Source organism: Mastomys coucha, unplaced genomic scaffold (assembly GCF_008632895.1).
Source record: "Mastomys coucha isolate ucsf_1 unplaced genomic scaffold, UCSF_Mcou_1 pScaffold14, whole genome shotgun sequence".
Taxonomy (NCBI): Eukaryota; Metazoa; Chordata; class Mammalia; order Rodentia; family Muridae; genus Mastomys; species Mastomys coucha.
The window spans coordinates 94,863,524-94,879,846 of NW_022196896.1; the positions used below are offsets into that span (position 1 = coordinate 94,863,524).

Consider the following 16,323-nt stretch of genomic DNA (forward strand, 5'->3'; position numbering starts at 1 on the left):
TTTGGAGAGGAAACTGGGAATGGAGAAATTTACATGTAAATAAAGAAAATATCTAATAAAAAAAAAAAAGAAACTATGTCTGTCAGAGTAGCCAATGATAAGTTGCAATAGACAGGTTCTATTTAAATAGGAATTCCCAAAGGGAAAGGAGGAAATGATTCCTTTTCTTACAATGTCAGTCATGCTGTCATCCAAGAGCATCAAGGGCATTCAAGTGACTTTAACCAAACCATAAAGTAAGTAGCTACTCAATAAAGTTCAGGGAGTTTGCTGCATTCCTCTCTTAGGACAAGCCTTGAGCCATCTATGTGTCCTGACCTCAGAAAGATGAATATGTCTTTGTAAATGACATAAAAGAGAGGCTTCTGTTTACTGAATCCTAGTTCTGTCAATTTGCTATGTGTCATCCTGTAAAATGAATATGATGGACACTAAAGTAAGAGAAATAAAAATACTACATGTTAATCCCATATTTTGCATTCTTAATGAGAATTTGCAAAGTCGCACAAAATTACAAGAACTTTCCCAAGTATCTTTTGCTAAGAATTTCAGTCCAATGTGGCTTAACAGGCAATTAAATCCTTTAACAGATTTTAGTAAAAGAATGCTTTTATTATTGTTGTTCAAATCTTGGACGACATCCTTCAATGAGTTAAATGCTAAGCCTGCTCCATATTCAACCTCCAAGCTTGTCTCTTTGCTTGCTTGCTTGTTTGCTTATTCATTTTAAAGGCACATAGACTTCAAGCCAATAAGAAAATAGAGGGCAAAGCCAGGCCATGTTCCCAGGAGATGTGAGTTGGTGAAAGAACATCTAAAATTAATAACGTGTGAACCTGGAGCTACTCAGGCAGCTAATTGCCTTCAACAATGTTCATCATTAATCCAGATATTGCTGTTCTGTTTTAGTTAAATAAGAAACTTCACATTGGCAAGAGATAGTTTATAGGGTTCACATTTTCCTCAAGGTTGACTGCACAACTTCACAGTGTGCCAGGGGTTCATGCTGGCATATGTCAGTACTGTGGAGTTTATCCTCCTAATCCAGGCCTGCATGTCACAGAAGATGAAAAAGATCTGTGCGGTCTTTTACAATTAGACAAAAGCAAACATCAAACCCCCAAGAATGTAAATTTTAAAATTTCAACTAATTTTTAACTTGTTTTCTAAAAGACTTAACCTTGACTTTTCAAACCCATTATAGTATTTTATTCAAATATTATAATTTAAAATGCATAAATCCATTCCAGAAATGATCTTTCTCTCCCCTGACTTCCATACAGTTGCATAAACTACCTGTATGACCAAATGCAGAAGAAGAAAATAATTAGGAATGAAACATAAACTTGCACAAACCTTATGGTTTTGTCAAGGAAAAGCAGAATATAATATAACAAGACTGTTTTATAACTTCAAAAATGGGTTTTCATTTTTATAAAATATTTAATTCAGGAGGAACAAATGTACTTTCATCAACTTGAAAATAAATAGGATGTTTTTTACATCCATATTGCTGGAGGTGAAATAAACTTTTACATTCAAGGTGGAAAACATTTCAATTTCTGAAGCATCTTAAAGATAAAATAATTTTAATTTAGGATTGCAGATCATATTTGCAGTAATTCAAAGATCAGGAAACTTGCTTATCAAAATAGAGTTAACCCATTTTAATGCAAAGTGCTCAGGCAATCAGCATCACAGTAATTCCCTTTCTAGAGGGATCAATATCTTTGAATATATCTGTTTTCACTGAGTCCCTTGGACTTCCTCTCTTTTGTATGTGCTATACAAGTCTGGATGTCACAGGAGACTAGGAAATCCATTTTAAATCTGATCACATAATCGCATCATAAAGTGAATTCATTCTGAAATTTATAACTGTCTCCTCACAATTTTGACTGCCTGTAATACTGGCATTCCAGTTTTAAAACTAGCTTTGTTTCCCACCTTAAAAATAAAACCTGGAATACTTTTCTATTAGAGAATAAATATATGGTAGTCCCCTGTGCCTCTTGCTCCTAGAAAAACATATCCCGAGAACTTTTGTTTTTATTTACCTAGCATGTCTTGTCTTCACATATTGTTTAATACAATAAGAAAGGAAATGTTTGCAACAGCAATTCCTTCCAGTAGTATGTGGATGAAATCTACTCTCCCTGGCAAATTCAGCTATTGATTTCTTATCTTTCAGCTTCCAGTGTAAGAGCCCTTCCTAGGGAAGCTTTCTTACCTCTGGGATCAAATTTGATTTTTAAGTTTTATAGTTCTTTCATTCATATCCATACTTATCTTATTTTTTTATCACAGACTGATCAGTTAGTATCACACTCTAACTACATGTTATAAAGTATACAAGGAGTTGTTGTTGTTGTTGGTTTTTATAAATATTTATGCTTCTTTTTCTAGCAAATGGCATGCTATCTAGAAAATGTTACCTGTAGTTGCCTTGGAAACTCTTAAAGACACACTGCTTCCTTTTGACTTGATACTGCTTTTACTCAGTAACAAAAGGAACTAAAGCTATTTATATCAACTCTGAACTAAGCATGAGGATAAGGAACATTTTGAGTACAGAGTCCCATTTGCAAATTTAAGCAACTATGCATAGAATTTAAATAAGCAAATATTCATACATCAAAGGATTCTGAAAAAAAATGCTCAGTATTTAGAGCATGTACCTGATCATTTGCTGTACATTGTACTAGATAAGAAGCAGTCAGGCCTTAGAAGACTGACAACTCCAGCCCCCCAAATACATGCAAACACTTTCCTTCTATAACTATAGATAACTATATTTATGATAAAGTCACATACACAAATACTCTAACTCATGTCACTTAAAGATGCTCTGCCAGTTTCCATGAACAAAGAGGGAAAACAATCCACAGGTCTCAAAAACACACAGGCAGTAAAGTCATTCTTGGGAAATACAACAGCTTCATTGAAAATATTTCCCTTAAGTATAATTTGCATGTTTGTTCTTTGTCTTGTATATATTGAAAGCTTATGCCATGATGATTCCCCCTGATAGCTTGAAGGTTGTAATTATATTCTATCTCTCCCTTAATTACTTAATTAATCCCTAACTACCAGAGAAATTTATAACCAGGAATAGGAGGTAAAAGTCATGATTAGTGAGTTTTCTCTATTCTGATATTTGCTGTTTGTATAATTTACTTCCAGATGATGTCATTCACATTTTAAAGAAATCTACCCAATGTATAATTTTATTTTGCATAACTCTTATTCTCATTTAATTAAAAATTAGGAGATAATTTTTGTCTAGTTTTCACTAATCCCTGCACTAATGGTAGACACAACATCTTGTAACGCTCAACACATACTTTATGTATTCTACATACACAGTGTTTTCTTCTCTCCTAGATACATTATACTCTCCTTGCTTTCATAATGTCAATTATACTTGGTTATTGATTCTGTTTTTTTTTTCAATTCTTGTTTTTCTCCTCAGTTTCTGGATTCAATTCAAAATCTGCCCTCAGCTGCTTTGTATAATTTGAATCTCTCCTTAATAAAGCCCACAGCAGTTTACCTTCACACCTGTTACTATTTCTATTTGGAGATCATTATCTATTAAATGTATCTTACCTTACCCCTATTAGATTATAATTTCAAGTAGAACAAATATCCCCTCTTCACTTGTGAAAGGAGCCTGGCCTGAAAGTCAAGAATATTTGCATAGTGGCTGAGGTATAAGGAGAGGCCCATCATTCCATAAGTGTATTAAAAAACTCATATGCTAATTCAAAATGGCGGTTTGCTAGTCTAAATCCTAGTAAACGTTTCCACCTACTTTATACCTATGATCCCTAATTCTAAACCTAGTTTAAGAATATCACTAATGGGCTGGCATAGCAATATGTGAGAAGTGAATACAGAAAAACTATTACACATCCATTAGTATCAGTAGACGATAATGTATAAGGCATATTGTACTTAGATTTGAAAGCGGTAAAATCTGGGAAGGCTGATTTTGTTTATTAACTATAAAGTGTTTCCCTAAATTTGTGAGAATTTGCCATTTACCATGGCTGATCGGTCTTACCTTTAAAATATTCACGTTGTTTACTATTATAGTTGTAGTAAGCATGGTGTCAAGTTCAGTTGCTACTTCATGACTTTAACAATGCCCTTATTATATTGGCCTCATTTACTCATGTGTCTGTATTTCCAAACAGGTAACCCTTCCTAAAAGCTTTCTCATGTTTCTTCCTCATGAAAAGTTCATCCTTCTTTATCTTGTTTTATGATCAGATTCAAATTGACTCCAACCTTAACTAGATACATATTCTTCAATGACTGAGTCTTCAAAATCCTGAGGAATGCCTCAGTATTGAATTTCGAAGCAATTATGTAATTCCACTATTCTAAGTATTAGGATTACTTTAAATTTGACTCTGTTACTTTCTTTTCTAGTTACCTGCATTAACTCATTCATTAGAATAAATACATAGTTTATTCACTCTAGCTTTAGATATTTTGTATATTACTACTTCATTGACTTGTCACAGTATTTGAAGTATAAACTCTTATAATATGATCATGCTATCTATACCAGTGTAGTTATTCCTTTCTCATCAAATCATTAGTGTTTAGAAAGTCAGGAATATAAACCAAAAGCATTTGTCCAAATGTCATTTACCATCGGAGGGATCACTATCTAAAAGATTGCTAGCTACATATCTATGATTAACTAAAACATTTCATTTTTTTTCAATTGTGCCAAAAGTATTCACTCCATACCATACAAATGTCAAAATGTTACAAATCATTTCTATGGAGCTAAATAATCCTTGATACTTATTGTATTTCTTCTTCAGATAGTTTTACTGGTAGAACCAATATTTATTCTCATAGATTTAAATAAACTGATGGTAAAAGTTAAGACATTACATGATAACGGTACATCTGATATTTTAAAAGTTACTTCAGTAGCCCCTTTACTAAATCTTTACAAACTCCATCTTTCAAGGCATAAAACATAAAGATGAAATTAAATGTTTCCCATTAAGTGAAGTCAGTACACCATGGTGTAGTGTTTGCTATTCTATGTAATCCAATAAGTTTATAGTCATTTGGTTAATGAGCTTAACAACCAGAAATAGCTTGGCTAAAGTGACCAAAAGATTTTAATTATTTGGGGATGGAGGTAGAGATAACGACGCCAAGGTGGTTGATGTAAGTAAAACTCAAATTAAATTAACTTGGCTTAGCAGCTGAGTAAAAATGGGAAAAATAAGAACAAATATGTTACACATTTATCTATCACCAGAAAAAGAAAGGGACTTTAAATATATCCAGTACACAGACACCTCAGCAACAGCTTTAAGCCTCAAAGGTACTGCTGAGATAGAATCAAGCATCTTAGCACTCAGGGAACACATCCCTTAAAATAGTAGGCAGATAGGGAGAATTACGAATTTGCTAATACATTTTCCCTGAGAATTTGAGAGAGGTGGAAGAAATATAAAATAAGTGAAAACTGCATGGGTAGAGTAGCTTTTTTTGGATTCACACTTAAATCTTTAGTAATTTGGGGCACTATTCTCTTGCTTCTGTTCAACAGAAAATTCAAATTTGCACACTAATCTATGTCAATCAAGACTTTTTTTTCTGAATCATTTTGATTAAGTTCTAAATTTGTTAAATTCTAATCCATTTAAATATTAGGTGTCTTTTAAAAATCATGAGAAAGCTTTTATGCCTACTTCTTCTTATTGGGTTTTAACATATTTTACCGTGTAAAAATTATCTTCAGTTTTTATACTTTTCCATATTCATAAAATTTCTATTGTTCTATGACTAATTCTAATGTCAAACATAACTAATTGACATAACTTTTAACATTATTTTAAGAACATGCTAACTGAAAGTGTTACAAAAATTAGCATATATAATTAAGTCAAAATTCAGAACTTTTTAACATTTGGGGAAATAATTATTCTGCTAATATTCACATGGTGGTGAAATAAATGACTAGAACACAATTGGAAAAGGAAAACAACCTAAGTGTGGTTAGTCTGTTGACTATGAATACTGAACTGCAAGTTACAGAAAAGGTTGTGTCCCTGCAGTCCTAGCATTTGGGAGGATGAGGAAGGAGAATTATTAGATTTAGGTCAGCCTTGCCTACATCATGAGTTTAAGGTCGACCTGAAATACAAATTGAGCCCCTTTCTAAAATAATAATAAAATAAAACAAACGGATTTAACTGATGTAAGTAAAAGGATGAAAGGACGGAGGAAGACAAAGAAGAAAGGAAGGAGGGAAGGAAGAAGGAAGGAGGGAGGGAGAAAGGGAAGAAGGGAAGAAGGGAAGAAGGAAAGAAGAAAGGAAGAAAGGCAGGCAGGCAGGAAGGAAGGAAGGAAGGAAGGAGGGAAGGAAAGAAGGAAAAAATGAAGGATGAAAGGAAAGAAGACAGGAAGGAAGGAAGGAAGGAAGGGAGGAAGAAAGGAAGGAAGGAAGACAGGCAGATAGGCAGGCAGGCTAAATTTCTGTATTCTCAAAACAGAAAAAAAGAAAAAAAGAAATCCTGCAATATTTTCTCATAAGATGTTGAGATTTCTCATATATCAGCAACTATGGTTCCCTAATGAATTTAATATTTAATTACACATTGTTAATGTCTCTTTTATTATTTATACAATTATTAATATTGATTTAATATTAAATTGCATAGTATTTCATTAATTCTTATCCAGATCACAATACATGGGGACTTCATGCTCAACATTTTCATATCTGGTACTTATCACTGTGCTTACTCTATCATACTTTTATTTGTTTATTTATTTATTATATTTAAATTATTTTATTTATTTACATTCAAATCATTGCCTCCTTTTGTTCTCCCTCCCCCAGTTCCTCATCCGATTCTTTCTCCTCCTTTCCTTCTAAGAGAGTGCTCCAACCCCTCTCAGACCACCCCTTTCCCCAGGGCCTCCAGGTTTAAGTGCATCTTCTCCTACTGAGCCCATACCAGGCAGCCCGCTGCTACATATGTGCCAGGGGCCTCAGGCCAGCCTGTCCATGCTCCTGGTTAGTAGATCAGTTTCTGGTAGCTCCCTGGGGTTAGTTGCGAATGCTGGTCTTCCTATGGGGTCACTCTCCCTTTCAGCGTCTTCAACCCTCACCCTAATTTAACCATAGGAGCCCCCAACTGTCCTACGATTGGGTGTAAGTATTTGCTTCTGTCTCAGTCAGCTGCTGGTACAGCCTCTCTGAGGAAAGCCATGCCACACTCTCTTCTGAAGTAGTAGTGTTAGACCTTGGTGCCCCACCATGAGACAGATTCTAAATTGGGCCAGTCATTGGACAGCCTTTCTTGTTTAGTACTAAGATTCTGAGGTTTTATAATCCTTACACAAGACAGTTTGAAGCTAGCTGCCAAATGTCTTCCCAATAATAGGTGTATAGTCTCAGCATGTTATATAATTATAATACAGGTTTCTCCCATGATTATAGATGCTTTTTGTAGGTTATATAGTGATTTGACAAGATAATTAGTATCACTAAGTAGTTGATTTAGAGTAGAAAAAAAAAGGCATTGACTAGGGTAGATGAGACCTAATTGGTCAGCCCTTTAGAAGTCCAAAAATGAGAGCACAGAGATAACTCAGCAGGTAAAGGCACATGCTGCCATGCATGACAGAGAAAGTTCAATCTCATATGGTAGAAAGGATGAATGGATGCCTGCAAGTTTTCCTCTGACCTCTACCTGTGCCATAGCATGCACTGACTCACATGAAATAAATAAATCTAATAAAAGATTTAAATAAAAAAAAACATTCAACATAAAAACAGTCATGTTGGAAACTGCCCAGAGAATAGCCATAGCTAAGGTGTGAGATGGAGCTATTCCAAGCTCAGCTAGAAAGCAGATCTTTGTTTCCATAACTGCAAGGAGCTGAGCTCTTCCAACAGCCCTAATGAGTTTGGAAGAAGGAGACTACCAAATGAGAACGCAGCACTGGCTGTTAGCTTCGTTCCAGCCTTAGGAGACTCTGATGAGAAAGCCTGGCCAGGCTCTTCCTGTGGCTCCAACCCATGAGAAGTGACATAATAAATGTACATGGTTTTGCATCATTATGCTTTGTGATTCATTACAGAACAACAGAAAACAGACACATTCTTGAGAATTTATAGAATGTCATGAAATTTTGTTTTCTAGTGAAGAAAACTGCATGATTTCAGGAAAAGCTACTATTTCTCATCTTTTTCTATCTAATAAAAATATAATCACTGATAACTTATGTGTTGAATGAAAGAAACAGCACCATACTACTTGTGTTAGTTTATGTAAATACTTTCCACGTCACTTTATTCTCCGAAGAACACAAACCTGGTGTGATAGCTATAAAATACTGTCAGTACAAGAAAAAAAATGGCAAATCCAAAGCCTTTAATTTTGAAATATCAGGAATATAAAAGCAGAGAAGTTAAAATTCCTATCAAGATTCAGTGCTATATACTCCCTTTGAGCATCACTCTGTTAAGTATTAATATTAAGGAATCTAATTCCCACATGAACCATGGTAATAATTTCTCAGGAATATTGCCATTTCACTAACTAGTGGTTATAAGTGGCAATACAGAGCAATGTGACCTGTCAAACTAATTAGAATGAAGAATCTATATACAGGCAGAGCTGGCTCAAACCCTGTTCTTACTCCTCACTACTCATTCACAGAGGGGATATGTTATAACCCCTTCCATATTCATTAGGGATTAATCTGCTCTGAAGAAAGCTTTGTAAGAACATGTCCACATAAGTATTTCCTTCAGTTTTAGATAATCATGGCCTGGAATGGTCACCTTATATATTAAAATCCAATTCCTTTAAGCTAGCTGTCCTCAGAACCAATGAACATTATTACCTGAGCATGATATTCTGCAGAATAACATTGAAACAGAAAAAAAAAAACACCCTGTAAGATAAGCAATCAAGTTTTGAATAGCGATGTGTACTGATAACCATGTCTTTACATTTATCTATAATAAGCCAAAAGTTATCAGCCAAGACTTTTGTACGATTAAAGCTTGTGGACAAGGTGCAGAGTTTAAATAAAATGCAAAGATTACTGTTCAATGGTGGGAGAGAAACAAAACAAAACAAGTCTTGTGGGAGCTAGCCCTGAATGAAAACCAATGTGCACTCACATAGCATAAATAGTAATGAGATCTGCAGTGATGAGACAGAGTGCTTTGGCAACTGGCTGTCAGGACAGAGCAAAGTTGTGGCTTTGTGCCAGTCAAGCTGAGCTTAAAGGGCATGTCACAATGTTCAGATCATGTTACATTAATGAAAAGAGTACACAAAAGCGAAACAGATATCCCTAAGTCGTTTCCATATTCAGTCAAACATTCCAAAGCACATTCTCCCACCTCCAACTCCTTGAATTGCAAGACAATCCCTCAACTGGTTTTGCAATATAAAAATAGAAATCCCCATTCAAATGCTTCCATAATTGATTTCAGTTGCAGACCTTGTTTAATAAGTGACAAGGACACTGGGAAAAGTCTTATTTTAAAGAGAAAAGAAAAATCACCATAGACTTCTGTGAAGTTTTGTTAGATACTCTAAGTGAAGCTGATTTTAGGATTGAAAATGAAAACGGCTTCAGAGAAAACTCACACTGGACAAGCACATTACGCTATGATGTATATCAGAATTCAAAATATATCAGGAGAGGAAATAATTCATAATTAAAATCTCATATTTCCAATAGACTAATGAACCTTCAAGATCCTCAGTGGACTCTTGAATTCACATACCTACTCATCAAGAACATTGGGATGGATTTATTACAGTCTAGTAGTGTTAGGAATTATAATACTGACAGAGAAAAAAGCAGATAGTATAGTTTTCATTTTTTGGAAGCTACATTCTGGAGTGTATAATTAGACTCCATCTCGAAAGAAAACAAATAAATAAATAAAACAAAGAATGGAAGGAGGGGAGGAGGGAGGAAGGAAGGAAGGAAGGATGGATGGATGGAAGGAAGGAAGGAACAAAGGAAGGAAGGAACAAAGGAAGGAAGGAAGGAAGGAATGAAGGAAGGAAGGAAGGAAGGATGGAAGGAAGGAAGGAAGGATGGAAGGAAGGAGGGAAATGAAGTTTAAGGGGAGAATGACTAGATATTAAAGTAAGAATAGAAAAGGTACCAGGGTAGGTGATACTGGTAAGGTGCAAGACTAGAAATCAAACAAGTTTCTAAGAACACTGTGTAGAAAGTACAGTGCTAGTCCACTTCAGAATTTCTGACAGCATTGGTTAGAAATGTAGAAATAATGAACGTAACAAGATAACTCTAATGTTTTTAGAATGATCCTTTAATTAAAGGTGATAAATAATGAAGTCACTTAAATGACAAGTGATTCTGCAATGGATAAATAAAGAGAGACATTCTAAGTGTGTAAACCCTTGAGATTTGATGTCTGAATCCATACACCATTGGCAGTAACTAAATTGAAAGTGTCTTCCACATTGCTGACTCAAACCACTGGTTCTGCAGAGGTTCAGTAAGAGAAGCAAAGTTTGTGTGGAAGGAAGAACCTATAGAAAAGCTTTAGCACCATTTCCTAAAACTCAAACAGAATGTAATTGTCAATAAAAATCAGAATATGGACCATAAAACAAAAAAAAAGAACCCTAAATATACATATGCTTTAAATGTTTATCAGAAATAACTTCAATATTTATCTTTCTCACTGCTTTATGTTTTCAAATGAGCACAATTCTAAATTCAAATTCTAGCCAACTAAAGTAAGAAATATTTTCACTGAAATCTCCAAGCTCACTGTACAGCAGAAATCAGCAAGGACATTTCATCTCAGAATAACTGCTGTTTATAAGTAATGAGAATATAGATACATAAAATATTCAAATGTCTCTAGATTTTAAATAAGCTGTCACGTTAAGCAGTGTTGTTTGTGATTTGCTGAACATTTTTAAACTTATATCCAAAAACCATGAATTAACCTACTCACCCAGCCTAACTCAACTATATCTACCAAGTTATTTATATACCAAGAATAAAAATACAATAGCTTCATTAAGAAAAGATATGATAGGATAGAACATGAGGTTATGTATACTTATCTCAGCCTCCAGGAAGCGGAAGCAGAACCATGAGTGCAGGTTTGATGCCAGCCTTGTCTAACACAAGAAGATGTCTGGGCAATCCATGGTAACATAAAGTGGATACCTGCATACCTGCTCAAGAGTTTTTTGTTTGTTTGGTTGGTTGGTTGGGTTTTTTTCGAGACAGGTTTTCTCTGTGTAGCCCTGGTTGTCCTGGAACTCACTCTGTAGACCAGGCCGGCTTTGAACTCAGAAATCCATCTGCTTCTGCCTCCCAAGTGTATATTACTACAAATATCCAAAGTTAGGGAAGTGGCTCTACATTTTCAACCCATTTACAAACATGTCCGAGATATGAGTATCACCTACTCGGAGGAAGTTCACAGAAATACCTAGCTTTTGTGCCTGAATTTTCCAAAATAATTGCACTATGATGTATCTGGAATTTTATTTTAATATTTTTCCATCTACATTCAAAGGATTTCAGGATGAGCTAAGTCTTAGTTATTAGACAGGTTTTTGAGGGAGTGATTTCATGCTATAAATCAGGGTGGGGTGTGTAGACATCGTAAATAGACGGAACCTTAGTGTGTCCTAGATGGGGAAACAGGTTATAAACCTTTTCATTTTCATCATTGGCAACCTTTAAGTCATTTGTCTGGACTCCTGATGGCTTTAACCTAGAGCGACCTGGAACTTTACAAAGATCTTTCCTCTCTATCCTTCATTATTTCAGACTGAAGTGGCAACATGCCTAGAGACGATGAAGGTGAATGCCAAAAGAGGCATTAAAAATTTGGCTCCTGTTAAATGCCTTCGAAGAAACTGCTGTTTTCATCAGGAAATGGCAATTACACAGGTAATAAGGCATGCCAAGATTTATCTTGGAAAAAGGGAGTGGCCTATTCCATGAGTGGTTCCTATATTTATGTACAGACTATTTATATTCATTACATTTGGTTAAAGCATGGGGTAAAATTTAATGCCCAGAGCTGCTCTTCTGTGTTATCTACCTGTACTGTTTATTTGACCTTACCCATACAACTAATTTTAAAATGAATTTTTTTATTTAAAAAATAATTCTACAAATTCAACACTTAAGATTAGAAAATGTTTTGCTTCACTTTTCTCTTATACTTCCTTCACTTATATAATAAGCAACCTCAATTCTCAAACTTCTTTGTAAGACATTTTGCAAATCACACAGCAAAATAGCTTCTTCATCCAGCCCCAAGATTTTGATCTTTGTCTTTGTCATTCAGAATGCTTTTGAACAGAGGTATTTTGCCTCAAGTGAAAGGCAGCATCAGATGCTTAAGATTAACTATACTTTGTTATTTGTGTGGCCATGTTCAACAGCTTTATAGGCTGCGAAGTAGATTTACAATAATATTATACTTTTCACAGGAATTTATATTAAAATGAAAAACAACATGGCACATTGTAAATATTATATAAGGATTTCATATTCTTTTTAATGTTACTATTTAGCACAAGCATAGATGTTTAGCCTATTGTAATCTGAGCAAGAAATTCACTTTCTATCTCTTTGTTTCCCTTTTCAAATGAAGTGCTCAAAAGTAAACAATGAGTTTCAGGACAATGTATAAAATGAATTTAAATACAATTATATAGAGTCTTTCTCACCTTTGTCATCTACCTATATAAATGGATTGTAACATATGATTTTAACTTTTCAAGGTGAAAACAAAAGGAGAAAAACCTTTAAACATTTTTACATGCTGTTAATAAGATTGAATCAAACATTTAAAAAACTGAAATGTTTACAGAAAATGCTAGATTTAAATATAATAAATCTTTATGGTAGATACTCACATCCCAGTGTCAAAAAATGCCTTAAATATTAAAAGAGAACGAGGGAAGCAAAAATAGGCTGATTTGGGAAGAGGAGGAATATTCAGAACAGGAATATGACCTTCAGTTTTAGAGCCTTTTTTTTGATATTCCAATTCTAGTCACAATAATTTTAAATGTAATCAATATTTTCAGATATCTCATAATTTCTCACAAAGCATATTGTAGACAAATAGGAGATGTGAGTCAGCCTCAGGATGATTGATCAGCCTTGACATTCACTCTATTGCAAAGGGACTGGTTAATATTTGCTAAGCATAGTTGATGTTAGAATATGAAACATTAGTATTTGTGCATTTCCCCAATAGTCTTAAAGTTCTTAAAGTTCCCCATTAATGACTTCTCACATTCTATCTTTTAATTCTGAAATGATTGCATAGCTTACTTAATTGAAACATGTTTACTTAATATTATAAAAAAGTAGAAAAAGAATTAAGTTGATATTAAGTAATGTAAATATTCAGCTGGATACTAAGGTTAAAATATCATGAACATCTCAAACCATATCTACTCACCTCTGTATCTTTAATCATGCATATACAAGAATATCACACTTCCATAATTAATTTTGGTTGTTGTTTAAAAGTGATCATTACTAGTGTATGAGGTTGGAACATGACATTTGATTACAATAAAATGTTGGCTTCCACATTCTCTAGATCACTTTAGATTTGGTCTGATTGATCACAAGATAGTCAAACACCTTGGCCCTGGCCCTGTTGAGCTAATAACTAAGAACTCTTACAATGATATGTACATTTTTTTGTCTTACTCTCGGTTTTGAATCTTTCTACACATTCTTTGATATTTGTTAAATTGAACGATTTAACCTGGTTTCTTTCAGTATTTTTTTGGGAGGGTAAAAATACGTTTCTTAAGTATTGTAGAATAATACATACATTTCAAGCTTAAAAGTTTTAAAAGTTAAATAATTTACTAGAAATTGACATTGGAGGGCAGTGGGAACATTGGTGTATTTTTACACTTGGATTTATAGTTTGAAGATGGTATTGGAGAGATCAGATAAAATGGATATAAAATAATCAGAGTCAACTGGGAACTAGACATATATTGAGATAAGGTCTTTGATTACAAAGATGTAACTGGACTAGGTCTTTCTATATAGACCAAGTTAACCTTGAACTCACAGAGCTCTGCCAGTCTCCACTTCCCAAGTGTTGAGATTAAAGATGTTCACTACCATACCCAGCTTCTAATCTTTTAAATCTAAACTATATATAACCCACTATCCCAAAGAAAATACAGTGTACCCAATATAATCCAATGAGTCTCTTAAGAATGCACACTAGGAAATAAAGAATTTCATGCTTTTTACAAATACATTTACAATTTCATGGTAAATCATAAAACTGTGAGCATGATATATGTTTTTTTCTTTTGTTCCATAACTCCTATGAGATATAATGGCTTAAACAATCAACATGCAACAAGTCAGTGCTCTATCCAGGGCTAAATGCATTTTCCAAAATCTTTATAAAAAGAATATCAGAATATAAATAGAACATGTATCACTGACAAGTCATAGAGCTATCAAACACATTCATCTCCTTCAACAAATCTCTTAACATCTCTGAGTTTTAATTTCTTCATTTTTCAATAAGATAATAAATACCCTAGGTTATGTGAAGATTTATATCAAATGTTTTGTGACTAAATCACTAAGTAACAACGAACATAATAATTTTAACTCAAATCAGGTTCTAAAGATATGTGTGAAGTAATTTTCATCTCTTCCTCCTCATTCTTCAGGTTTTCTGTTACGGAACCTCTGCTCCTTGGTGTTTTCATGATACAGAAGTTGAATTTCCATTCATTCAAAGAATTTCTTTGTGAAGAGGCTGGCTTTAAAGGTAATCTTAGGTTTGTGTTCACTTGAAAGTACAATTGAGCTTTATCGGGAGGTTTTGTAATGGTAATGTGCTACATTCCTTGAGACATAGAAAGGTATGAAATAGAAAATTATGATACTATATGAACACAAATCCAGTGAAAGAAGAAAATGGTTTTATCTGCCAGGAGTTAATCCTATGGGATTGAACAGCAAGCTCTTCAGAGGAGGGAAATCTAGTTAAATAGAAAATATTGTTATACATTAAGAAGTGAAATAATACACAAATATGTGAAATGGAGAAATACTGAGATCTCCTGAATAGAAAATATCAAATTTTATGTAATAATGTGTTTTTTGTTAGTGCTATAGCCGTGATGAGACACCTTAATTCCTCAAAATTACTTATTATGAAGTTTTAAATGTTCAAGGACAAAGGTGAGGTAAAAACAGGCCGGCATGATATTTGCTTTGGATGAAGTTGAAGACATACACACTCCTTTCTAGCTTTCCACTGGTCCTGCTCCTCTGAAGAAAGGCCTGGGATACTCAGTGGAGGCTTGTTTTCAATAAACCTGATGATGTAGACATGAAGACAGAGACCACCTTAACAGATCTCAAATGGCTATTTTATACCTATCTGTCTTATCATGCTTCTCTAGCACTTCCCTCTTACTGTCCAGCCCAATTACCCTTCAGTCTTCACTTCTCATGTCTTCTATGTTTGATTAAAACTTTGTTAAATAAGTCAAATATGTTTTTTTTTTTTTGTTTCTGCTAATCTGCCTTGAATAAAACATCTTAACCATGAAAATAGCATGGATATAAGAAGAAACTGCCTCTTCTTCTAAACTTTAAAATTACTAAACTCCAACAAGAAACCTGGCAATGAAAACTAAATGCCTCCTAAGAGTCATGTAGAAAAGTAAAGGCCTATTTCCAGAAAAATACTAGACTCTAAAATTTTAGCCAAACAATTAACAAAATTTAAATATTCCTAAGATAGGAGAGGGCATCCTCAGAGTTGAATAACCACATGAAATAAAGAGCTATATGTTTAAAGAAAATGTAAATATGCATCTATTTTTTCACTTATGACATTATGGCATCTCAAACATATTTTATTATTTAATCTTTGAGATTTTCATACATGTCTATAATGCATTTTTGCACACAGGGTCCCCAATGGAGAAGCTAGAGAAAGGACCCAAGGAGCTGAAGGGCTTGCAGCCCCTTAGGACGAACAACAATATGAACTAACTAGCACCCTTAGAGCTCCCAGGGACTAAACCAACAACCAAAGAGTACACACGGTGGGGCTAATGGCTCCAGCAGCATATGTATAGCAGAGGATGGCCTAGTTGTTCATCAATGGGAGGAGAAGCCCTTGTTCCTGCGAAGGTGCTATGCCCAGTGTAGGGGAATACCAGGGCCAGGGTGGGTTGGTGAGCAAGGGGAGTGGGGAGGGAACAGGGTTTTTGTTTTTTTGTTTCC

General features: G+C 34.3%; 1 protein-coding gene and 1 long non-coding RNA gene across 5 annotated transcripts in view; one reads left to right on the top strand and one right to left on the bottom strand.

The window, feature by feature from the left end:
* The window catches only part of Erbb4 (erb-b2 receptor tyrosine kinase 4), a 1,021,671-nt gene that overhangs the window by 732,262 nt on the left and 273,086 nt on the right, over nt 1–16,323 (bottom strand). The gene's annotated exons all lie outside the window — the stretch shown is intronic.
* The window catches only part of LOC116088531, a 71,253-nt gene that overhangs the window by 51,131 nt on the left and 3,799 nt on the right, over nt 1–16,323 (top strand). The window contains exons 3-4 of the long non-coding RNA XR_004117915.1: nt 11,842–11,964; nt 14,751–14,851. This is a non-coding gene — a long non-coding RNA (uncharacterized LOC116088531). The remainder of the gene's footprint in view (nt 1–11,841; nt 11,965–14,750; nt 14,852–16,323) is intronic.